Source organism: Giraffa tippelskirchi, chromosome 6 (genome assembly GCF_054371585.1).
Source record: "Giraffa tippelskirchi isolate mGirTip1 chromosome 6, T2T-mGirTip1v1.2.pri, whole genome shotgun sequence".
NCBI lineage: Eukaryota > Metazoa > Chordata > Mammalia > Artiodactyla > Giraffidae > Giraffa > Giraffa tippelskirchi.
In genome coordinates, this window is record NC_137280.1 from 42,425,514 (window position 1) to 42,452,037 (window position 26,524).

The 26,524-nt window shown below is 38.7% G+C and overlaps 1 protein-coding gene across 8 annotated transcripts in view; it reads left to right on the forward strand.

The window, feature by feature from the left end:
• The window catches only part of TRPA1 (transient receptor potential cation channel subfamily A member 1), a 249,544-nt gene that overhangs the window by 85,888 nt on the left and 137,132 nt on the right, over positions 1-26,524 (forward strand). For 5 of the 8 annotated variants that reach the window (XM_081501692.1, XM_081501696.1, XM_081501689.1 and 2 more), the window contains exon 2: positions 6,440-6,570. The exons of the other annotated variants lie outside the window; for them this stretch is intronic. The gene's annotated coding sequence lies outside the window, so the exon portion shown is untranslated. The remainder of the gene's footprint in view (positions 1-6,439; positions 6,571-26,524) is intronic. 8 annotated transcript variants of the gene reach the window in all.

Below are 26,524 nucleotides of genomic sequence, written 5' to 3' on the forward strand. Positions count from 1 at the left end.
GAAGACATAACAAGATTAATGAGTTTGTCCTTAGAGTTTCAAAAGATATGAGCAGAAACTGATGGTGAAAAAAGAAACAGTTAAATCAACAATTAACTTGGTGACTTCACAACTGATCTTTCAGCAAATGATAGAAAGAGAGGTTTAAAAAAATCCGCAAATATATGGAAAATCCAAACATCACTATCAATCAACTATACTTAATTGTCATTTATAATAGTTGACTTTTCTACTTCTACTCTCAACAGAAGACATGACCTGATTACACTACCAGGTATAAAATAGAAAGGTAGTGGGAAGCTGCTGTATAGCACAGGGAGCTCAGCTCAGTGCTCTCTGTTGACCTAAAAGGGTGGGAATGAAGGTGGGGTGGGAGGGAGGTCCAAGAGTGAGGGGATATATGTGCACACATAGCTGATTGTTGTACAGCAAAAACTAACACAGCACTGTAAAGCAATTATACTCCAATTTTTAAAAATTGGCCTCTGAATTGAAATGTATGTAAGTGCAAAATATGTACAGGATTTTGAAGATAGAGTAAAAGAGAAGGGATGTAAAATATTGCACTAATTTTTAATATTGATTAATGTTGAGATGATAATGTTTGGATATATTTTGTTTAAATAAAATTTCCTATAGCAATTTAAAAAATACCATTAAAAATTAAAAAAATAAAATGCGCATGGAACATTTACCAAGTTTCTGGATCATGAAACAAACTTCAACAAATTAAAATGATTGAAATCACAAAAAATATATTTAATGATCATAATAAGATTAAGTTAGAACAGAAAGATACATGGAAAAATTCCAAAATGTTTAAAAGTAAACACACTTCTCATAACCCAAGGATCAAAGAAGAAACCAGAAGATACTTAGAAGTTAGTTTGAATTGAATGAAAATGAAATAGATAATATAAAATTTGTGAAATGCTACTAAAGCAGTGCCTAGAGGGAAATTTATGGCATCAAATGTTTATATTCTTTCTTTCAAAAGTGGGCTTCCCAGGTCCACTAGTGGTAAAAGAACCCACCTGCCAATGCAGGAGACCTAAGAGACACAAGTTCAGTCCCTGGGTCGGGAAGATCCCCTGGAGGAGGAAATGGCAACCCATTCCAGTATTCTTGCCTGGAAAATCTCATGGACAGAAGAGCCTAGTGGGGTACAGTCCATAGCGTCACAGAGTCAGACATGACTGAAGCGACTTAGCACATCTCACAGCACAGATGTTTATATTAGAAAATAAGAAAGTTCTTAAATGAAGGAAAAAATATTCACCTTAAAAACTAGAAAAAGAAGACAAAATTAAGCACAAAGCAAGAAGGAAGAAAAGTAACCATGTTAGAGCAAAAATCAAGGAAATGAAAAAGCAATAAACTAATAAAGACAGAGGATGAGATGGTTGGATGGCATCACCGACTTGATGGACTTGAGTTTGAGCAAGCTCCAGGAGTTAGTGATGGACATGGAAGCCTGGCGTGCTATAGTCCATAGGGTCACAAAGAGTAAGGCATGACTGAGCAACTGAACTGAACTGAATAAAGCAAAAGCAATGAATTCAAAAGCTGGTTACTTTTTAAAAGTGCAACTCATTTGATAAAGATCTAGTCTGACTGATTAAGAAAAAGAGGGAGAAAAACAAATCACTAGATTAGGAACAAAGAGGGACCATCACTACAGATTTTATATATGTCAAAGTCTAGCAAACAAATATTACAAGCAACTTTATGCCAATAAATTTGATAACTTGTTATGCAATGAGCAAAATCCTGGAAAGACACAAATTTCCAAAGCTCACCCAAGAAGTAACAGATAACCTTAATAGCATTATATCTACTGAAATAATTGAATTTGTAGTTAAAAATCTTCCCATAAAGAAAACTGCAGACCCAGATGGCTTCACTGGTGAATTCTACCAAATGCTTAAGGAAGAAATAATACATATGTTACACAAACTCTTCCAGAAAATAGAACACAGATGAAAAAAAAAAAAAAGACCTTAACAAAATGCTAACAGACTGAATCCTGCTAGCTATAAAAAGGATAGTGTTTCATGAACAATTGGGGTTTATCCAAGGATTGTGAAGTTGTTTCAACATCCCCAGATCCATATAATTCACTATTTTAACTGACTGTAAAACCAAAACCATGTGCTCAGCTCAATAGATCCAGAAAAATAATTTGACAAGATGCAACATGCATTCATCATCAAAATTCTCACTAAACCAGAAACAGTAGGAAACTTCTGGAAGCTAATAAAATTTATCCATGAAAAGTGACAACTAAATCAGACTTAATGGTGGAAGTCTGAATGCTTCTCCTCTCAGATAAGGAACAAGGCAAGGGTACCATTCTCATCACTTCTATTCGTATTTTTTGGAAGTCTTAGTCAGTGAAGTAAAACAAAAGAAAATAAAAGGATGTGCTCAGTCACATCCAACTCTTTGCCAGGCTCTTTTGTCAATGGAATTTTCCAGGCAAGAATTCTTTTTATTCCAGAGAATCTTCCTGACAAAGGGATTGAACTTGTGTCTCTTGCATCTCCTGAATTGGCAGGAAGATTCTTTACCACTAGCACCACCTGGGAAGCCGTAAAAATAAAAGGATACACATTGGAAATAAAGAAACATATGTCTTTATTTGCACATGATATGATCATCTATATAAATAATCCAAAGCATCTACAAAAGTGCCTCTGGAATTAATAATGAGTTTAACAAATTCACAGGACAGAAGATAAATATGAAAATCAATTGTTTGCCTATATAGTAGCAACAAGCAATTAAAAATTAAAGTTTAAAAATCTACACCATTTATAGTAGCATTAAGCCAGGAAATACTTAGAAACTTACTAATATATGTGTAAGACATAAAATATTAATAAAACAAATCTACCTAAATAAAATAAAAGAAGTTCTAAATAATGGAGAAATATGCCATTTCACATGCCAGAGAACTTAAATTTGCTTAAATGTCAATTCTCCCCTAATCGATCTATAGGTTTACATATGCCATCACAATCCCAATCAAAATACCAGCATATTCTTTTCTAAAAATTGACAAACTTTCTGTAAGATTTATTTACATGGAAAATCAAAAGACCTAAAGTAGCCACATTTGGGGAAAAGATAAAGTTAAGGACCCTCCCATGACCTGATTTTGAAATTTACATTAAGCTATAGTAGTTAAGACAGACTGGAAAGATATATAAATCCATGAACTTGAATAGAGTTCAGAAATTAACTTACACGTATACAGATGATGAACTTTCAACAAAGATATGGAGGTAATTCAATACGGGAAAGATAGTCTAACTAAAGAAATGATTAATGATTTAAATTATTTGACTTGTGTCTCTTGCATCTCCTGCATTGGATTATTTGACATTCCACATGCAGAATAATAAATTTTAACCCATGTTTCATGCCTATGAAAAATACAACTCAAAATTTATCACAGTCATGGATGTATACCATAAAGCCATAAGCCTTCTATAAAAGAACATAGAAGAAAATCTTATGACCTAGAGTTACAAAGACGTAAACTACAAAAAGCACAAGCTATCCATGGCTTAGTGGTAAAGAATCTGCCTACAATGCCAGCCAATGGAGGAGACACGTGTTCAGTCCCTGGGGTGGAAGGGTCCCCTGGAGAAGGAAATGACAACCCACTCCAATATCCTTGCCTGGGAAATCCCATGGACAGTGGAGTCTGACGGTAATGACAATCCTATATGGAAGACAGCAAAAGAGACACAGATGGAAACAACAGACTTTGGGACTCTTCGGGAGAAGGTGAGGGTGGGATGATTTGTGAGAATAACATTGAAACGTATATAACCATATGTAAAATAGATGACCAGTGCAAGTTCGATGCAGGGCATTGAAGTTGAAGCAGGGCACTCAAAGCCGGTGCTCTGGGACAACGCAGAGGGATGGGGTGGGCAGGGAGGTGGGAGGGCAGCTCAGGATCGGGGGACACATGTGCATCCATGGCTGATTCATGTCAATGTATGGCAAAAACCACCATAATATTGTAAAGTAATTAGCCTCCAATTAAAATTAATTAATTAATTAATTTAAAAAATTACTGCTCTTTGAAAGACATTCTGAGGAGAGAGTAGGATTAGTTACAGACTAGGAGAAAATATTTGAAAGTGATTTATTTAATAAAGGACTTGTACATTTATATATTAGAATAATACTAGCCATAAAAAGAATGAACTGCACATAACGCAACAACACTTCAAAAGCATTCTGCCAAGCGAAAAAAGTCAGAACAAAATAATCCACGCTGTATGGTTCCATTTATATAACATTTTGTAAAAGAAAAAACTAAAAAGGGGAAAGAAATCAGATCAGTGCTTGCTGGGCCTAAGATTGGGGAGAGTACTGATTTGCAGAAAAACAAGAGGGAACTTTTGGGGGTGGTAGAAATAAATGACAAAGTATTCCAAAGTGGCGATGGAGATATGACAATACACTTTTGTCTAAACTCATCAATCATTTAAAGGGTGAAATTTACTGTACATAATTTATATGGCAATAAACCTGACCATCTCATTTCAGAGACAGACAAAGAAATAAAAGAAATACGAGGTTTCTGTACTACTATTTACCACTGGAAGTGTAAGAAAAAAGAAATTTCACTGTAACAATTTCAACAGGAAAAAAAAAAGGAAGCAGTAGCAGAAGTTAGTTTCCTACCAAGGGTTTTCAACACGTCAGACACTGTGTTAAGCATTTTCCAAGCATGGATTTCAATTAATTCCCACAATAATATATAATAATAAATGAGGCAATACTATAGAAAAGGGATGGTAATAGTACTTATGGGTTTAACATGAAGATTAAATTTAGCGGTATTTGTAAAGCACTTAGGAACTTCCTGGCATATAATAAGTGGTGTGTAACTGTGTGTTAAATAACCTAAAATAATTGTATTATTGAGAATGCTGTATGGGTGAGAATATTGTGACTTTGCCAGGTTGGAGGGTCCTGCAGAAGCTTGGTGGTGATGGTTTAATCAGTAAGTTGTGTTTGACTCTTTTCGACCCCTTGGACTGTAGCTCGCCAGGTTCCTCTGTCCATGGGATTTCCCAGGCAAGAAGACTGGAGTGGGCTGCCATTTCCTTCTCCAAGGGGATCTTCCCAACACAGGGATCAAACCTGGGTCTCCTGCTTGGCGGGCGGGTTCTTTACCACTGAGCCACCTGGGAAGCAAAGTTGAGCATGTCACTTAACTGCGTACATTTCCCTGTTGGCTTGTAATTATCAGTAAGGTACAACTCCAAATTCAAACACAGACTATCCAGGGGCTTTCACTGTTAGCCTCATTTCCTGCCGTGTCACAATCTCTTCTCTCTTCTCTGATCCATGCTCACTCCTGCCATTCTAAGCTCTTGTTCTACCTGTTGGCGAAACAGACCCTCTGCATAGACATTGTTGTTGTTCAGTCGCTCAGTCATGTCCGACTCTTTCCAGCCCCATGGACTGCAGCTTGCCAGGCTTCCCTGTCCTTCGCTATCTCTCAGAGTTTGCTCAAACTCATGTGCATTGAGTCGGTAATGCCATACAGCCGTCTCATCCTCCGTCATCCCCTTCTCCTGCCTTCAATCTTTCCCAGCATGAGGGTCTTTTCTAATGAGCCGGGTCTTCGCATCAGGTGGCCAAAATATTGGAGCACAGACACTGCTCTGCTTGAAATACATCTCTAATTTTGCTTCTTTGTGTTAGGAATGCTTTTAGCTGTTAAGTAACAGAGAACTTGACCCTTGACCATAGTGGTTTAAACAAATCAGGGTTTATTTTTCTGCAAGGCTGAAGCAGGGCGTTCCAGGCTGCTCTGGTGATTTAACTAGAGGATCGGGGACAAAGGCTCCTTCCATCTCCCTGCTCCCTCCTCTGAGGCCCGTTGGCTTTTACCTCTGCTGTGTCTCCTTCCAAGCATTGTATCTATGTACCATGCAGATGGAGGAAGGGAAAAGCTAACAGCCACCTTCTAATTATAAGGTGCTGTCTGCTTAGCTCAGGAAGGGTTGCTTTTCCACACATATAATGTGACAGATTGAACCATTTGGTGGCTAAAAGGACACATAGTACTAGGACTGGTTTAAATCAATCCTGATATATCCCACGGGACTAGGGTAGAGGAGATCTGTTCACCTCAATGATCAGGGATCCCTGTGAGGTTTTTGAAAACTGTTTTTAGAGAAGAGGGGGTGTCTTAAGTATGAATCTGCTGTTCCCACCTAACTCATTCATCCTTCATGGCCCAACTGAGATGGCAACTTTTCCATGAAGTCGTCTTCATCTCGCCTCCAACAGAATTGGTCATTTTGCTATCTATACTCTTGGAGCACTTGGATGTTTAGTTCAGCAGCAATATTTATAATAATGTCATAATAATATCTGTCTTCTGACTTATTTTTCTTTCCAGGACTTCATTCCCTTCAATTCTGTCTAAATCGGTTTCGCATCCTCAAGATCTAGACTCCTGGCTAGCACAGAAAGTGACCTTTCACCTGTGTTGAATAGCAAGCTGGACTCATGATCCTAGGAATCAAAAAGGCAAGATCAATCTCAATTATGTATAATAATAACTCACATACATGTAGCACTTCCTGTGTGCCAGACACTCTCCAAAGGACTTTACATCCTGGAACAATCCCATAAGGTAGGAGGGACTTCAATTATCCTCAAGTTATGAATGAGAAATCTGGCACACAGAGACTTTAGGTGACTTGTTCACGGTCATATGCTTAATAAGCCATGGAGCTAGTCCAGCTCCAGAGTTGATGAACCATGATGGTGTGATCTGCTATAACTAGAAAACTATTTAACTTCTCAGAGCTTTTGCTTTATTCACAGTATATTTCTCACTGTGGGGAAGCAGGATAAAATCCATCAGGATCATCTAGACTGCATAGAAATCTTTATCTGCAGAAATATGGGCTATCATAAAACCACAGACTTTTACAGTCATATAATCTAACTTTCTAACCCGTGCAATCAATCACCCAACCAACTAACCAATACAGATTTATTGAGTGCTTACCAGATATCAGACTCTGAGAGTACAGTAATGAGCAAAACAAGCCTAGTGGAATAAATGAGTATTAAAGAAAATTATTTGACAAATATGTAACTGAAAATGATTAAAATAGTATGAAGGAAACATTCATAATGCATTGAGTATAATGGGAGTTACTTATTCATTTATAATCTTTTTGGCAATGTGGCATGTGGGATCTTAGTTCCCCAACCAGGGATCAAACTCACGCCCCCTGCATTGGCAGCATGGGTTCTTAACCACTGGACCACCAGGGGAGTCCTAGGAGTTACTAATTTAGATGGATTTGTATTTTGAGCCACTCAGCCAATCATGAGGAAATACATGTAACAGTAAGTGATTGAAAGCAAGTCTTGAACAATTATTCACAGATTATCTCAAATGACATTGCTACTTGCAACATCAAAAAAGGCAAAATGATTGAGGGATGATAAAATTTATTTATGAAGCTGTTTGCATTGAGGCCTTGGAATGGCATTGTTGTTTTTCAGTTGCTAAGTTGTGTCCAACTCTTTGTGACACCATGGACGGAAGCACACCAGGCAGGCTTCCCTGTCCTTCACCATCTCGCAGAGTTTGCTCAAATTCATGTCCATTGAGTCAGTAATGCCATCTAGCCATCTCATCCTGTCATCCCCTTCTCTTCCTGTCTTCAGTCTTTCCCTACATCAGGGTCTGATATTCAGCTTCAGGGTCTGATGTTGGGATGGCATGAATCTTCCTTTTTAAGAGCCTGTGCACCTGCCCTAGTGATCTTTTCCCCTCTCTAGACCGAGCTTGTGGTTGACATTTCTCAGCAGTCTTGATGGTTATGAGACTATGACTGGAAGCATTCAGGATCTGGAGGAACTTCAATTCATCATGGTTCTACTTTAATGAAGTTTTTCCTAACATTCAGCTGCTTTATCTCCCGGTACTACCCTTGCTCTCTGAACTATATGAGACCAGCACTAATTAATGGCTCAAGGCCTCAATGAGAAGTTTAAGGGTGGTACCCAGTGATGTAGGTGTGGGTGGCAGAGTGCCTGCCTAGAGGACTCACATGATGGCCTGACTCAGGGGAATTTCCAATCTGAGAAATAAACTCTTGGTCTTGCAGAACCAGACTGTCTTGTTGGAGTTCTAGAGTTCATCTTGGGAATCCTGATTTAAATTTACTAAATAAGCACCGAAGAATCTGAAGTGTCTAACTAGAAATATAACTTATTAGCAGGTAATAAGAAATCTACCTGTCTAAATATAGCAGTAAGCTGGGCGAGGATCATTTCTCCCAGTGAGAAGAATATCTGGGAAACCAAATTTTAACATGATAATAGGGAGTATAATGACAAAGCAAGAGGAGTGAGCTGGTAGAGTCCAATAAATGCAATTGATACTGTCCTTTAAATACATCTTGAATCCATCTACTTTTCATCTTTCCTGCCTTCACTCTACTTCTGGATATATCATTTCTTTTCTGGACTCTACTGTGATGGCCCACTTACTGCCATATTAATTGAAGTGAACTCACTGAGACACAAATCTGATCATATAATGTTTCTGCCTGAAATTTTTGATTGGCATCCCATTCTTTTTATGACAAAGTCCCAACTCCTTTACATGAGTGAAGCCCCTGAATGGTCCAGACTCTGCCAACAATCCAGCCTGCTCTCTTGATCATCCCTCACTAACACTGAACTAGTCAAGGACATTTAGTTCCTTCTCGAGGGCTATAGATAGTTTTCTGAGTCATATCCTGTGAGCTGTCTTGTAGATACTGAAACCCCTACAAGGTGGAAGAAGGGGTACATGACATAAGCTGCCACAATTCTGAGAATTGGCCTTGGAGAAATGGAAACAAATCAATCTGGAACTGAAGATTAACTGTACCTAAAACAATCAAGATGATGTTGGTCAGATCACCACGTGACCAATTTCAAGGTAACTGTCAGAGTTCCCTGTACTGTTTCTGCGTGTAGCTCCCTCCCTCCGTCTATAAAAACCCTTGTCCACTGGTTGTCAGTACTGGGGAGTCGGTCTTTAGACAAGAACTCACCCTCTCTCCCCTTCGTTGCCAGCTCAGAAATAAAGCAAACTCTTTTTTCCACCAACTTTGCCTCTTTATTGCCTTTTGAGCAGCAAGCAGCCAGACCCTACTTTTGGTTATAAGACCCTTCTCTATCATAGCATCCTCATCCTCCTATTGTCCTGGGTCACCCCTACGGATCCTTTATTTCCTCCAAGAAGCCGTCCTTGACTCACTCTTATTCTCACCGAGTTTCTTCTGCTGAGTTTTCCCATAGCAACCTTTTTTTTCCTGGTTACATGCTGTTTTGATTTTTCCCCCACTCAATTATATGGCTGATGAAGGCTACAGTCATTAGTCTTTGAAGGTTCTGGAAAAGCAGAATACGTGTCTAACTTCTTCACCTGGTACTCTGAGATTCAATAGATGCAAAATAACATTTTGTTAAATAAATACGTACATTCCAATATTCATTAGTATCAACTCCTGATGAAGTGATTATACTTTCTGTTTGCCAAGGAACTCGTGGTTCACTTCTCAATGTCTTTTCTGGACCCAATGCCAAAGTATGACTCTTGGGTTGTCCTTCATTAAAAGAAATCTCTTTATTTCCCCTAAGATAAAATCTCTCATACATTATTTTAGATATGTAATTGGCAATAGTGAGTTTATTGACAGATTCTTCCTCTCATTTCTGGAACAAGAGAAATACTGTCTCCAGTGGACATTTTGAGTAGTATTTGTTGCTACTTATTAAGGGCCCATTCTGTACTTTCAACATTAGGGGTCCTTTGCTGTTACCCTTGCCAATGTGAAAAGCCACTGCACTCATTGCTCAGCAGAGCACTCGGCAGAGCTGATTCCTGTTATTCTGAGATAATGAGAACATTAGTTGGAAAGAATAAGAGCAAGCTAGGGAGGGAAAGATTGCACTTTAGAAGGATATTGTTTCCGAATCTGGATCTTCATAGTTCATTCTCTCTGTGTTCCAAATGGCTTTCCTTTTCATTTTCAAAAAGAAAAACAAAAAAGTAAACTAAGTTGAAGAGTGAAAAAAAAATTATTGAATTTAACTGAATTTTTTTTTATTCCTCAGGACTAGTCACAATTTCCCATGGTACCACGTCCCAATGGAGACGTGATCCTCCATTTTGTCTGAAAATAGCAATTTTCATTTCCCTTTAGGGCTGTTCTTAAGTTTCAGGCAGAGGTACTTATTTATATTTGAAACTCTGAAAATCATTAAATGCTTACTAAGAAATTTCTGAAAATAGAGTATTCTAAAAAATAAATACACAGTTTCTGTATTAATCAGCCTTTGCTGAAGAGTCAAAGAATTTACGACTTCGGTGACTCATAATTATACATTGATTTCTGGATCACATTATAGGGGATGCAGGCTGAAGGAGCAGTCCCTGTTTGGGACATGCTGTTCTCATGGCAGAGGGTAGAAGTGCAAAAGGCTGATCCAATGATGCAATTTCATCAGAGCTTCTCCTGGGATACAGAGCATGCATGTTTATTCACATTTCACTGTGCTAAGTCGCTTCAGTTGTGTCCAACTCTTTGCAACCCCATGGGCTGTAGTCTGTCAGGTTCCTCTGTCCATGGGATTCTCTTGGCGAGAATACTGGAGTGGATAGTCATGCCCTCCTCCAGGGGATCTTCCTGACCCAGGGATCGAACCCATGTCTCTCATATCTCTTGCATTGGCAGGTGGGTTCTTTACCACTAACGCCATCTGGGAAGCCACATTTTCACTGGCCAAAGCTAAGTCACATGGCTAAACCTAGAGCCACGAGGCCAGGGAGGTATAACCATCTTACAGTTATGAACCAAGTGAATTATTAAGAACAATAACATTACCACAATGGTGATATCAAAAAACCACCTCTGCTAAAATTTTCATATTTAGGTAGGGCTAATTTATTAAAACTTTTAATTTTATTATCTGTATAATTTTAGATTTCAAATATTTGCCCAATAGAATACTTTTCATGAAAATTATCTTTCATGGCTGTATAATATTTCATGAAGGTAAGGAACCATAATTTCTCTATAATTTGGCCATTTAAGTTTCTTCCAATCTTTTGATCCCATTATGATCACTAATGGTGTTATGAAAATCTTTCTCTGTAATTTTTTTCCTGGACATAAAATCTTTTCTTTTGATTTGGTGCCCAGAAAAATAACAGAATTGAAGAACATGAATTTAGAGTTCATACATTAGAATTCTTAAGATAATTTGAAAAATTTCTGTCCAAAAAGTGGTAACAATCCAGACAACTTCAAGGCCTAAAAGGGAGGGCGTGCTAAGTCAGAATAATATCTGGACCTCCTGACAGTTCTATTTCTCATGGTCAATGAATAAATGAGCATTCTGGTTTATAAAAAATGGTAACAATTCTGACTCCTATTTGCAGTGTATAAGAAGGCTTGTTTACCAAATTCTTATCAGCAGTGGTATTATTAATGACATCAAATATGTCCAAAACTATTTTCTATGCCATTCAGGCTAGAATACTGGAGTGGGTTGCCATATTCCTCCTCCAGGGGATCTTCCTGACCCAGAAATTGAACCCAGGTCTCCTATGCTTCCTGCATTGCAGACGGAGTCTTTACATGCTGAGTCATCAGAAAAGCCCCATGTATATTTTAGCATTCCTTTTATTTTCTGTGTCTCTTTTCTCTATCTGAGCCTTTCTTTCTCCATGGGGCTGAAATGTCACTAAGGGCAGAACTCTGTTCCAAGAGTCACAAGAGTATTCTCATCTTTTGCTCTCTTTCCTATCAGATCTTGCCGCTTTTCTTCCTAAGATATGTTAGCCCTTTATATATAAAAATTACTCATCCTTTCTGGTATAACAATGCTTTCTTCCAATCTGCTGTTTGACTCTTCATTTCTATTATGTTTTTAAGTTAGAGGTGTTTAAGTGTTTTATGTGGATAAAGACTTTCAATCTTTTATTTTGTAATTTCTCATGTTACATCCACATGTAGACATTTCTTTTAAATGTTTGATGAATATTTGGTTCCATGTTTCTATATTTTTTAATTTTATGTCTAGTTCTTCAGTTTATTTAGAATTTCCTCTGCTGTAGGGAGTGAGATAAGAAACCATTATTTCTCCTCAATGGTAGATGAAGTTCTTCCTTTTAAGACTCATAGGCTCTCATGTATCTCTTATCAGAATTGATGGGGTTCTGAATGGAGTTACCTTCTAATGAGCAAAATTAAATGAACATTATGTATTTAATATTTTAAGCTACTTAAATTCTTAAAATATCTTATATGATTAAAGGTGAAATCACCAAAGATTGATTTACCTTTATTACTTTGGATTATCACACACTATACTGGAAACCCATGTTCAGTCTCATTTTTCTAGATAAGCACGAAATGGCCTGGACAGATAAACACACTGTTCTATCACTCCAAGTAGAAAAGCAGCCCTTTGCAGCCTCCCTCATCTCAGTGTGTCAGGAGAGCCAGCTTCATGTCTGAAGAAACTATGTAGCTCAGAATGATGTAATCCAAGTCACTGGAATTTGAATTGCAAGGGTCATGACCAGATTGCACATAGTATTGTGGCTGGAATTTAATATGAGGTAATGGCTGTTGTTGATTAAACATTGTCCCCAAGAGGCACTCTGGAGTCAGGCCAACCTCGATCCTTCAAGGATGACTTCACCCGGAGAAAAGAGACAGAAGGGCCTATGGAAGATGCTGCTCTAGAAACCCTGCAATGAGCACCTCATGGCTCAAATGATAGACTCTGGAAGAAGAAAAGCATTGCTCTCTGAGATCCCACTATAAAATCTGCTGTGTAATATCATGCCTATAGTTAACCATAATATCTTGTGCATTTAAAAATGCATTAAGGGGGTAGATCTCATATTAAGTGTTCTCATCACAATAAAAGCTAACAACAACAACAACAACAACAAAACAGAAAAAAACCCAAAGGGGCAGAAAAAGACTTTTGGAGGTGATGGATATGTTTATCACCCAATCAGGGGTGCACATGTTTGTCAGAACTCATCATATGGTGTACTTTAAACAACTGATATACAGTGTTTTGTGTTTCAGTTATAACCTCGGTAAAGCTGTTAAACATAATCTCTGTCTTGGGGACAAGCTGTTGGGTACTTTCAGAAAAAAAGACTCTATTCCAGGACTTTGAAATCAGGAGTTTGGACTCTGGTAAGAAAATTGAGCCACCAGATATGAAGATAAACACCATCTTAGCAGCCTTTAGTTGCCCAGGACTTATCTGGAGCAGTATATGTTGTCTAAGGGGAGGCAGGCCACAAGCATGGTGGGCTTACGAAAGGCTTTGAACCATATGGCTTGGAAACCCTGTTCTAAGCTGATTGTGGAAGTTCTTGAGTCTTACAAGTAAAACCATTTGAATTTTACAAGTCTGGAAATGTCATACTGTCCAGTAGGACTTATTTAGATTTGTCAATAAATACTCACTTAGAGCCTATTAATGGATGCTAGATGCAGGGGATACAACTGTGAACAAAATAGACATAATCTCCTCCCACCCCCACTATGTTGTTTACAGTCTAAGGGAGAAACAGGTGTTAAATGAGAAAGTATAAATAAGGAACTAACCCATTACAGGTAAGCAAAGTGGTCTTTATACCAGGGTATAGAGTTAATACTAGCATGTCAGCTAGACAGTGAATGCCTGCCAAAGCTGCTGCCGGTGGTGTGTGCTTTTTTTTAGATTCTTGAAAATGAAAATAACCCTAGCCTTATCCCTTTTTTTCTCAACTTGAGAAAATGATTAAGCCTTTTGTTTCATTAATTAAAAACAAGTTACTCTACCCAAGTTTTCTCAGTTTCCTGTCTGTGGTTAGCAGAATAATGATCTTCCAAAGATGTCCATGTCTTAATCTCCAAAGTCTGTGACCATGTTACATTACATGGCAAGAGGGGATTAGGTTGCAGATGGAATTAAGATTGTGAAGAATGACTTTAGGAAAATTATCCTGGATTTTTCAGGTGAGGTCAAGTGTCCTTAGATGTGGAAGAAGGAGGCAGAAGAGGGTCAGAGTGACGTGATGTGAGAACTCAACTGGTTGCTGTGGCTTTGAAAATATAGGGAGGGGGCCATGAGTCAAGGAATGTGAACACTTTTAGAAGTTGGAAAAAGAAAAGAAACATATTTTCTCCTAAAGCTTCCAGAAAAATGCAGCCCTGCCATGCTATTAGCTCAAAGGGACCCAGACCAGACTTCTCAGCTCCATAACTATAAGGGAATAAATTTGTGTTGTTTTCAGTTATTAAGCTTGTGACCATTTGTCATAGCATGCATAGAAAACTAAAACACCACTCTAACACTTTCATATAGTCAAAGCTCCTTTTTCCAAAAATGCTTCTTTTTCCTTTCCTAAAGCTCCCTTTTCTCTTCTTAATTCAGAAGAAGATGATTTCTTTTTCATCTTCAAGGTAATCTCTGCAACTGTAGACCATATTTTATTCACAATCTTCTCTTTTCTTCGACAGTCATTTCTATAATATCCCTCCTACTCAGCCTATATGGGAAACTTTCTTTCTCTTTCAAAAGTTGGTACTAAATCTTTATGAATTTCACTATTCCACTTTCTAATAACTTTTCTGGAAGCTTTTCCCATTGTCATCTAAATCATGGAAGAGAGAGCTCAGGAGCCTTATGCAGCACAAAATGAGCAGAAAGACTTGTCCATCTTCTGAGTGGAGGAATTATTAGTCATTTTTGTTCTGTTACTAATTTCAAAACTGAAACAATGGAAAGGTCAAAAGATCATATGCTTATTAAAGGAAATGGAATTAGAATGGTGACAGTGGAGAAAACCAGGGAGACCCAACACCTGAATCTTGGCAAGACCTTTTGGCAAAGTCTTCACCATATCCCAGTGACTCAGAAGGAGAAACACTGTCTTTAGATGATAGTTCAAGACTTGTCCTTGGCTGAACTCAGCCCTAAGGGTGCTAATTAATGACTCAAGTCAAAGTGGCGAGAACTCTCCAGTCGGGATAGATTTGTGCAGAAGCTCCCCCGTTCCCCCTCCCCATCCCACTTCAACATCCTGACATTTTAATCATCAGAAGGCTGCCAAGTAGTGGTAATGGAATCAAGAGACGCCAGCTGCCCAGTGAGGGCACTAAACCCATAGCAACATGGCACAGTTAGGGTGACGGTTTTGTAGTCTCACCATTATCTTCTATACTGTAAGGCCATTCAGTTCCAGCTTCTGTCCTAGAGTAGAGAGTTGTTAGAACACTGTGGCAGTCTCATTACAAGGTAATCACTTCTGAAAAGGCCCCATACTTTGGACTTGTCAGCAGAATTAGTGGAAGCTACCAAGGTTTTTTTTTGCTTTCCTATCTGGATGTGTACTACAACCTAGGTTATCTACTAAATATTTTGGTCTTTCCTTTAAAAATATATCTCAGTAAGACTAAACACTTTTTCATCCCTCATCTAAAGCTAGTTAACTTTTCCTTTGCTCCTGTAAAGGAAATAAAAGTCTTTTGTGCTTTAACATTATATGAAACTAATGAAGATTCATTTTGAAAAACAATTTGTGCCCCATCCCACTTATTCTTCAGCATGTTCTCAGGTCAACTCCTTCCAGCTAGTGTTGTCAGACTTATACCACCAAACTAGCAAACAGCCCTTGTCAGCTCCTAAAGGTAGAGAGAGCCATGGGGCTGGACACACAGCCCTGTGTGTAGCTCCAGGATCAGAGTTGGGGTGGACAGATGGATGCTACATCAGGGCAAGTTGCAGCTGAATTTACAAGGGAAGTTTTCTCAACAAGATCACAGTCATGGGTAATGCTCCGTCATGAGTCCTAAGCTCCCCCTTCCAGGAATTTTTCCAAATAGGCCAGTGCAAGAGAGTCCAACAAGGCAAGGAAGGTTGGATTATATTACTTGCAACTCTACATCATTATGAATCTACATTACTCTCCTCTTCAAGTTTCCTGGGGCATCATCAATGCATTTGTGTTACTTGAAACTAAAGACCCTCAGTACTATGTATTCTTTGAAGTTCAGAGGATATAGTCCTCTAAAATATCTAATACAAATAAGTACAGAAACCTGATGAGTCACCTAAGAGATAACCCACTTGATGGATAAAGCTTTTGCTGAAGAATTAAAAGTAGCTCCTAAATATCATCAAAGAAGTGATCATTTAATTCAGATAAAATGAATGTAAACAAATTAAACTTAATTATTAAAAAATATGAATTGTTTTTCTTGTTTACTGAAATAGCATATGCTCACTGTAAAGAAAATCATGCTTTACAAAATATATCAAATTAGCAAGTAAATGTCTCATGTTCTCTTGGAGATAACCTGTTAACAACTTGGTGTGTGTTTATTCAAATTTTTTCTATGCACATGCCAGTATATCAAATTAATTAATTTCAAAATATTTCCACGACAGAGGAGTATTATATAACATCTTTTAAAAGAAGAAATCTGAGGACTAATACTGCTTTTCTGAGGCTCTCTTTCTTTGTGAATCAAAGAAAGATGTTATATGATATAATGTTACATATTAATCACAAAAAGATGTTATATAATATAATATATACATAGTGTGTATGCTCAGCTGTGTGTGTTCTTTGCAACCCCATGGGCTACAGCTCACGAGGTTCCACTGTCCATGGAATTTTCCAGGCAAGAATACTGGAGTGGGTTATCATTCCTACTCCAGGGGATCTTTCCACCCAGGGATGAATTGGCAGGATGTAGGGAGAAGGCAACATTTGGGAATTCTACTTTAATAACAGAATAAATTCTAAGCACCTATGAAATTGTTCTGATACAGTGACATATAATTCATTAAAGGGAATACTCTGGATAATTAGATGTATTATCAAATATGTGGGTGTGTATGTCAGTCACTCAGTTGCTACAAATGAGAACTTGCAGATACTGCTGCAAGAAATGTAATTTAATACAATCTTTTTGGAAAACCATTTGGCAATGTATGTTGAGTCTTGGGCTTCCCTGGTGGCTCAGATAGTAAAGAATCTGCCTGCAATGCAGGAGACCTGGGTTCGATCCCTGGGTTGGGAAGATTATTCTGGAGAAGGGAATGGCTACCCACCCCAGAATTCTTGCCTGGGAAATCCCATGGACAGAGAAACCTGGAGGGCTACAGTCCATGGGGTTGCAAAGAGTTGGATGTGACTGAGCGACTAACACTTTCACTTCACTTTCATCAAGTCTCAAAACTAAGTTTTGCACCCTCATATTTACCACTACGAAGATTCCTTTTTATGGGAGTAAGCCAATGTGAAGGCAAGAACCACTTTGCAAAAATATTTATTCAAGTATTACTTATGATACCAGAAAATTGGGAATGATGTAAACATTCATTCTCCAACAAAGATATGGTGCAACTAAGCTGTGGTTTATTAATTCAAAGGGATATTAAACAGCCACTGAAGATGATATTTGGGGAGCACTTAGAATCACGTAAGAGAGAGGTTCCTGGCATGCTGCATGCAGTCTGTAGCATCACAAAGAGTCCGACACGACTTGGCGACTGAACAACAACAAGAGAGAGGGTCACGTTAGAGTGCTTGGGAGTTTTTTGAAAGACAAGTTATACAATTTAGTGTTCAGGATGATCTCAATGACATAAATATATATATATATATGTATATATATATATTCACTTATTGGAATATAATTGCATTACAATGTTATGTTAGTTTCTGCTGTACAAAGTGAATCAGCTATATGTATACATATATCCCCTCCCTGTTGGACCTCCCTCCCACCTCACCCACCATCCCAACCCCCTAGGTCATCACAGAACACCGAGCTGAGCTCCCTGTGCTATACAGCAGGTCCCCACTAGCTATCTGTTTTACACATGGCAACGTATATACATCAACGGTAAGTTTTATGTCTCAGTAGTATCAACAATAGTAGCAGTAGGGGTAGGGTAGTAGTATAGTAAACTTCGGGGGCATTGTCCAGGGAACAGTAGTTCTCTTTCACTAACAAATGATCCTCTACCCACACACAAGGACCCTCAGCAGCCATAGTATCTTATGTGAGTGCCCCCTTCCCACAGCTGATTGGACAAAGGAGGGACTCTTGGCATGAGCTTGGAGAAAGTGATTGACTATTTCAGGAACCAAGGCTTGATTTTAATAAGTGGTAGAAAGGATAAGGTGTAGAGTTGGGACCTATGGGGTGACCATATTTGACTGTCAGTATGCCAAAACGATATCTGGTTGGGGAAGATCCCCTGGAGGAAGGTGTGGCAACCCACTCCAATATTCTTGCCTGGAGAATCCCATGGACAGAGGAGCCTGGTGGGCCATAGGGTTGCGAAGAGTTGGACATGACTGGAGTGGCTTAGCATGCACACATGCCAAAGCCAAGAAAACCAGGCTACAAAAAGAGAGAAGGACAGAGCCTCTATTTGCTAGGTTCCCACTTGCTTCTCAATTTCCAATGTCAGTCGCTATATGTTCTGCGGCCCTTGTTGTTCCCTAGTTCATCCCCAGTACTCTACATAAATTCTTATTTTTGTTTAAATCGACTCTAAATGGGTTTCTGTTATTAATACCCAATAAATATGAGATAAACAAATATGCACAGAAAACAGTAGCAAGAGATTTTCAGAATGTTCATGGTGGTGAGAAATGGCATATAATTTTATTTTCTTCTTTATGCTTTTCTGTATTTACAGTTCTCTAAAGGGAGTAATATAATTTCCATAATAAAAAACAATAAAGAGCATTATAAGACAAGGAAATATTTATTTATAAATAAACCTTTGGGTTTTCCCCTTAAAATAGAAAGAGCTTCATTGCAAACTATGCTACTCAAATATTCTCAAATGTAACTATTTCCAGCAGTGAAAAAACAGCCCAGTATTAGATGGTTGGTAGGGTTCTCATTACAGGTCCAATGAGTCCTCAGGTTAACCGAACCCCAGATTCAGAGATAGTGTTTTGGTCTAGAGAGAGGTAAGATCATCTTTTGTGCCTATGATTGGTTCATAAATGGGCTTGTGACCTGATGCGGGCCAATGAGGTTGAAGAAGAAGCTTCTAGGAATTTTTTTTTTTTTGGTACTGTTTTTAAAGAACTTTAGGAGAAACCCTCTGGGGGAAAAAAAAAGAAGGAAACAACCCTCAGACTCTTTGTAGGGGAAGTTGTGTAGACAGAAGACCCAGAGTAGCTGCTACAATCTTATTCCCAGTCTAAGGATGAATCTGAGATCTAGAGAGAGGAAAAGTAAGAGAACTGCAGCCAAATGGACCTGAAGTTCATTAGTTAATCTATCTTGAAGCCCAATTTACCTTTAGACCTCCAGTTAAGTAAGTCAATAAACTCCACTGTGGTTGAGCCAGTTTGGATCGAACCTTCCGTGTTTCAGAGCCAAAGCTTTCTAATGATATACCTATGAATTTAGATATGTGAAAGTGAAAGTGTTAGTCGCTCAAGCATGTCCAACTCTGCGACCCCATGGACTGTAGCCTCCCAGGCTTCTCTCTCCATGGAATTCTCTGGGCAACAATACTGGAGTGGGTTGCCATTCCCTTCTCCAGGGGATCTTCCTGACCCAGGGATCAAATCCAGGTCTCTTGCATTGCAAGCAGATTCTTTACCATTTGAAAAGTACCATTATCAACTCACACAGTTATTAAGATCTAGTCTAGCACTTTTATTTTCCTCCATTTATCTCTAGCCCATCTTTCTGTCTCTAAGTCAGTTTCTCTTATTTTTAGCATGTTTCAATATGGCTCAGTTTGTAAATAGCACATGTGTGGAACCTAATCAAAGACGTTTGTTAAGTCCAAATCTGCTATTTCTTCTAGTTCTCTTTGACCACACATCTATATTTTGCTGATCCTTCACCGCCTTTCCCTCCCACCTACTTTCCCCCATCCCATCCCCAACTGGCATCAAGAGGCAGTTATGCTTTTCTCTCATACAAGACACTGCCACTACTCCCAACACTTTTTCTGGGCTTCCCAGGTGGTTCAGTGGTAAAGAATCCACCTGTCAATGCAGGAGCTGCAGAAGATGAAGGCTCGCTCCCTGTGCTGTGAAGATCCCCTGAAGAAGGAAATGACAACCCACTCTAATATTCTTGCCTGGAAAATTCCACGGTTAGGGGAGCCTGGTGGGCTATAGTCCATGGGGTCGCAAAGAGTTGGACACGACAGAAGTGACTGAGCACCCCCCCATTAGCTAGTGCCTCCAGCTTTCTCCTCTTTTGGAACTGAGCCCTGGGATGTGTCATTTTCTGCCTTGAGTTGACCTCTGGAAGTCAGTTGGGAAGAAAAGTTGATATATACTGTAGTTATGTATTCTATCTTAGTTTGTGTTGGTTTACTCTAAACAGCTTGTAAGGAATCAGGTAGAATTAAAATTAAACCAAAATTTTCATGGGTCATAGATTCCAGGGTGAAGTGGTATAATCAACATTAATGATGAGGCTTCTGCAGAAAATTTAGCTGTGAGAGACCTTAGAAGATCTGATTTTACTAAGTCCTAGTAAATAAGTCCCACTTACGTAAGACATATTTATTCAAGGGCTTTATATCAGTTCACCTGCTAATCAATTGAAAGGAGAAATATAAATCATAGAGAATGATTAACGTGACAGGCCATGGAAACTAAACACAGAAGCAAATGAGGAAAAGCTGTATCTTAGACCTCAACTCTCCTCCCACTCCCTAGTACCAAGCAAATAAGAGAGTTTGCACAATAGCAATTCATGTGATTTATAGATTTCCAGTAACCTTAATATATGTTTTAATGACACATGTACATAGTTGGCGGAGAAGGCAATGGCACCCCACACCAGTACTCTTGCCTGGAAAATCTATGGATGGAGGAGCCTGGTAGGCTGCAGTCCATGGGGTCGCGAAGAGTCGGACGCGACTGAGCGACTTCACTTTCGTGCATTAGAGAAGGAAATGGCAACCCACTCCAGTGTTCTTGACTGGAGAATCCCAGGGACAGCGGAGCCTGGTGGGCTGCTGTCTATGGGGTCTCACAGAGTCGGGCACGACTGAAGCAACTTAGCAGCAGCAGCAGCAGTACCTAGTTTGAATTCTCTCTGAGAAGATTCTACTTTATTTGTCCAAGTATTTCTGACTTTTAAGTAATGGAGGGACAAGTATCTAGTATAATACCTGGTATATCATAGGCATCGACGAAAATTGAGTCAGTGAGTACCAGGGGATTGTGGTAATCACTGAATTAAAGCAGAAGATTAAAACAATTTCTAGCACTTGATAAATTCCACAAAAAATAAGCTAATTTTGCAGAGCTGATTTGATGGGACTACAGTCAGAGTCATCACACATGATAGAACCATTGACTTGATTAAGGAATACAAAAAAACAGAATCTTACAGCTGAATGTCACATAGAAAACACTCAGCATTCACTGGTTACTACTCAGGGAGCAGAGGAATCAGTGTCCTCAGTAGACCTAGAATGAAGAAGCTGTAGTTATCTCTCAGACTCAAAAAGTTTTCTCCAGAGGGTGGAAATTTTCCTTTTCTACTGCTTTGTAGGTGTGCTTTGAAAGGTGGGCTGAGATATTATTTAGCATCATTGGAATGTATTATGCAACTTGGCCTTTGTCTCAAGTGAGGGAAGGTTTTAGAATACAGCTCTACACCATCATGTATATTCAAAGGTTTATATAATAAAGCACACATTGTATGGTAAATTTATCTTTCCCTCATACTTATTTCTATTTGCCACTAACCAGGGTCTTTATTTGGGACATCTCAGGTGGCTCAGTGGTAAAAGAATCCACCTGCCAACGCAGGAGATGCAGAAGATGTGGGTTTGATCCCTGGGTTGGGGAGTTTCCCTGGAGTAGGGAATGGCAACTCACTCCAGTATCCCTGCTTGGAAATTTCCATGGGCAGAAGAGCCTGGCAGGCTACAGTCTGTGGGGTCACAAAGAGTTGGACAGGAGCACACAAGCAGGGACTTTAATAAAACTTTTGTTTCATTAAGGCTAAAAAGGATAGATATTTTTGCCGTTAAACATTTGTTGAGAGTTTCTTACATGCCAGGCATGGACCTTTTATAAACAGTTTTGATGGATGGGAAGACATCAGTGTTGGAGAATATGAGTAATATGCATAACAGCCAGAGTGGAATAGATCTATGGAATATAATCCCTGACATTGTGCAACTTATAGTTGAAGACAGCATGACAGCCAATCATACACAATTATAAGCAAACAGAAATTTGTTTTATGTAAATATCATAGGAACAGGAATAATTATGTAGGGCTAACTTCATGGTATGCAAGCTGCACTCGGAAGAGCCTGAGATTGTGACATTGCTCTTTTGCTATTGTCTTAAAATTCGTAACAATCATGGGAACAGAAGGCTTCTCATTTTGGTTTTTACACTGGACACCCACAAATTATAGAGCTAGTCCTGTTCTCAGATTGAATTCTGAGATTATATATTGGGTTGGCCAAAGAGTTCATTTGGATTTTTCCATAATATGTTACAGAAAACTGGAACAAACTTTTTGGCCAACCCACTATATATTATCCCCTAAGTGGACATGTTCTTTTTATCACAAACACGATCTAATTTATCCACTAAGCTTTAGGATGAAGGCTGAGGATCAAAGAATTGATGCTTTTGAACTGCAGTGCTGGAGAAGACTCTTGAGAGTCCCTTGGACAGCAAGGAGATCAAACCAGTCAATCCGAAAGGAAATCAATCCTGAATATTCATTGGAAGTACTGATGCTGAAGCTGAAACTCCAGTACTTTGGCCACCTGATGCACAGAGCCAACTCACTGGAAAAGACCCTGATGTTGGGAAAGATTGAGGGCAGGAGGAGAAGGGGACGACAGAGGATAAGATGGTGGGTGGCATCACCGATTCAATGGACATGAATTTGAGCAAACTCCAGGATATAGTGAAGGACAGGGAAGCCTGGTGTGCTGCAGTCCATGGGATTGCAGAGTTGGACATGACTCAACGACTGAACAGCAGCAAGCTTTAGGATTTACTTTCTTACTTGTGAAATCTGCTTGTCACAAATTCATTCTCAATCTTATTCTCTTCTGGGACAATACTGTAAGTCAACCCTATTTCAATACAGAAAAAAAAAAAAGTATGGAGAGGTAACCCTACTAAACCTGACAACATGAGTGACTGTGAACTGTATTTGGGGTGGGGAGGCAGGGAGATGGTTCAGGTGGAGAAGCAGCATTGCAAATGCCTGGAGGAAACTAACCTATTCACTGTTCTGCAGCCACACCCTGAAGTGGCCCCACCTTGGTCATAGAATTTTTTCTGCAAGAGGGGAAATGCCTGGAGTGAGATATGAATTCATCAGTTTGGTTTAATTAGCAGAGAGTTGAAACCATCTGAGCTACCCAATTAATAAAATAAGCACACAAGACTTCCTGGTGATCCAGTGACTAAGACTCTGTACTACCAATGCAAGGGGCCTAGGTTCGATTCCTGGTCAGGGAGCCAGATCTCACATGCTGCAACTAAGACCTGGCCAAATAAATACTTAAAAGAAATATGAACAAACAGTAAATAGCTCACAATTCTGTAGGTAAAACCACCATTTGATCTGAAACATAGTTGCTTTGTAATCCAAGTATTATCTGCCTCGGAAACCTCAAGTTCTTTAGAATTTTGGGTTAACTTAATTTTACAGCTTTTAAATTTATTAATAAATGTTTCAAGTTCCATTACATGTGTGATGAGAAAGCCAATATCTTCTACCACCTTCTAAAACATACCTGAATGCACACATGTCCACATACTTACAGATGAACCAAGGGGTATCTTCCCCAAGAGGTCTTGGGATCACCTTTCTCCTGTCAATTCTTGCTTTAATTTTCTTTATTCTGTTGAAGTCTTGAGTTTATGCTCCTGTAGGTGGTCTCTTCTCTGGCCCAAGTTGACCTTAATGTGCATTATAGATCCTTCTACATTGTGTTCCCTAAACAACCTCAAATACGAGGTTGCTTTATGTATTAAATAGCACTTTTATTGAAGACTTGTGGGTTTCTGCAGCAGCCACATTGTAGTATGGCCCAAAACTACAAGGTGCATATTAATGGCATCTTAGTTCTTTAAAATCCTTTATCGAACCCACCACTGTTCATTTCCCGAGGCCGTCTTCCTCTCCAGGCCTTCTGCCTAACACTGGCTTGTCCCCCACCCCCACCCCAATCCTCTTTATACATCAGTCTCACACCCTTTCCTTCAAATGGCATTGAAATTTCAAGTCTCTGCTTGATTATGTGAAGAAATGCAAACCCATAGGCTAACTATATATTATACATCTAAAGATGATATGAGTAAATCAAGAACATTGGCCCAAACAAATTTACATGGAGTTCCATCCTCATCAAGAACTTGCCAAGATGTGAAATTTCACCCTTTCTATCTTTCTACCTCCTATAGTTTTCTCTGTAAGTAAAATTGAGAAGTATAGCAATTTATTTTCCCGGCAATAAAAGTCATACTCCCCTCATCAGAGAGCAGAAGGGATGTTAGTCAGTCTGGGTTTAAATAAGAGCTTGGCCCCTCCCTGGTTGGCTAACACCACTGCTGAGAGTGAACAGAACTGGGATTAGCTTGTTACACTATAGCTTTAGGATTTGACTTTTTGTCAGTCAGTAACAGTGTAAGGCATTCGTAAAAATAATATTTAAGCACTTAAAAAAGGAGGCATATAGAGACAAACTTACATTCTGAGTAAAAAAGTATAAATACAAGTTTTAAAATATATAGCCAGTCAGGAAGAGGCTTCCCTGGTGGCTCAGCTGGTAAACAACTTGCCTACCAATGCAGAAGATGCAAGAGACGTGGGTTCAATCCCTGGGTTGGGAAGATCCCCTGGAGAATGAAATGGCAACATGCTCCAGTATGCTTGCCTGGAAAATTCCATGGACAGAGGAGCCCATGGGGTCGCAAAGAGTCAGACATGATTGAGCACGCACATGCGCACAAGGAGACAGACAGAAAAATTTATTGTGATTCAGAAGAAACAGAGATGGAATGTTGATTAAAACTTGGATGTTAAGAATGAAAAGTTTACAAATAAATGCTGGATAGGGTGTGGAGAAAAGGAAATTCTCCTATACTGTTGGTGGGAATGTAAATTGGTACAGCCAACTATGGAAAACAGTGTGGAGTTTCCTAAAAAAAAAAAACAAAAAAACTAAAAATAGAGTTAATATACGATTCAGCAATCCCACTCCTGAGGATATAACTGGAAAAAATTAAAACTCTTATTTAGAAAAGATACATGCACCCCAGTGTTCATAGCAGCACTATTTACAATAGCCAAGACATGCAAGCAACCTAAATGTTCACCAACAGACTACTGGATAAAGATGTGGTAGCTATATACAATGGACTATTACTCAACCACGAAAAAGAATGAAATCAGGTCAGTATCAGCAATGTGGATGGGCCTAGAGATTATCATACTGAGTAAAGTAAGTCAGTCAGAGAAAGACAAATATTATATGATATCACTTATATGTAGACTCTAAAACAATAGTACAAATGAGCTTATTTACAAAACAGAAACATAATCATAGACACAGAAAACAAACTTATGGTTACCAAAGGGTAAAGAGGGAAGAGGGATAAATTGCAAGTATGGGATTAACAGGTACACACAACTGTATATAATATAGATAAACAACAAGGTTCTACTGTATAGCACAAGGAATGATATTCAAGATCTTGTAATAAACTATAATGGAAAAAGAATATATATAGGTACATATATGTATAACTGAACCACTTTGCTGTATATCTGAAACTAATACATATTATAAATCAACTATGTTTCAATTTAAAAAATTAAAAAATAACAAAGCACATTTGTAAAGTATAACTAGGCTAATGAAGTGGCCCCATACCTTGTATGTAAAGACTGTATGCTTTTTTAGAGTTGAAACTATTCCACTTCAAAATTTATCTGTAATTGAGTTAATCATGACATGGCTATATGCACTGTAGTTTTGGTAAACAATTTTGCACACAATATCGTAGCGTTTCTATTTCTGATTTACTTTTGTATGCAGAGGAAATGAGCTGGTTTAAAACAATCCGACAAGACACAGGGTCTTGTATGACTATCCCTGTCATTGTGGTTATCACAAGAGTATAAGGACCTATTTAGGTAATTTTTTTGCCATGAGACCATGAGTGCCTGCAGCATGGGAACTGGACCAAACTGGTCTTTCTCCCTGACAGCTAGTACAGTTTCTAATATATAGATGTTCAGTAAAGTGTTTGTGTTAGTTAAAAAAATAAATGACCAGTGTTTAAAAGAAATCAAAATGAGTCTAGTGGGAGTTTAGTGGAAGTCAGCCCAATAAAAAATCAGACAACATTTAGAAAGAAACTATTCAGTGAATGGGTTTGTACTGGTTT